Genomic DNA, 512 nt, shown 5'->3' with positions numbered 1-512 from the left:
AACTAGGCATATACAGACATGTTGATATGTTTTGAAGGAGGACCACAATTTAAATTCAGTTTCTAAAGTATAACAGGATTTTTTTTCCTGAATTTTTTTGAGGTTTGCTTAGGGAAACAATGACATGTTGGGTCCCCCACATTCATGCTCTTCCAAGGCTTTAAAAAGGATTTTTCTTTTTCTTTTGGGAAACTTCCAAAAACATTGTATAGTTAACTGCGGGGGAGAACAGAAATTCTCATGGGTGTGTGGTACAGTAATTGAAATTCCAGCTCTGCTCAGGTTTTGTTCCAAATGGCTTGGTCCACATGTCGACGTATTTGCAGAAGAGAACATGTGCCAGTTCAAACAGCAAAACATCGCTCAGTCAGACCTAAAGCAATGGACAATATCATTAGGAATGAGGACAACCAGCAGTTCTAGGACTTGTAGTCTTGTAGACAGCATACATTTATCAAGAATTTCTTGGCACATTTCAGCAGTATGATATATAATGAGAGTTTTATGACCCC

Source organism: Phoxinus phoxinus, assembly GCF_949152265.1.
Source record: "Phoxinus phoxinus genome assembly, chromosome: 20".
Classification (NCBI taxonomy): Eukaryota; Metazoa; Chordata; class Actinopteri; order Cypriniformes; family Leuciscidae; genus Phoxinus; species Phoxinus phoxinus.
The sequence above is the reverse complement of the archived record's forward strand: the minus strand, read 5'-3'. Positions refer to the sequence as shown.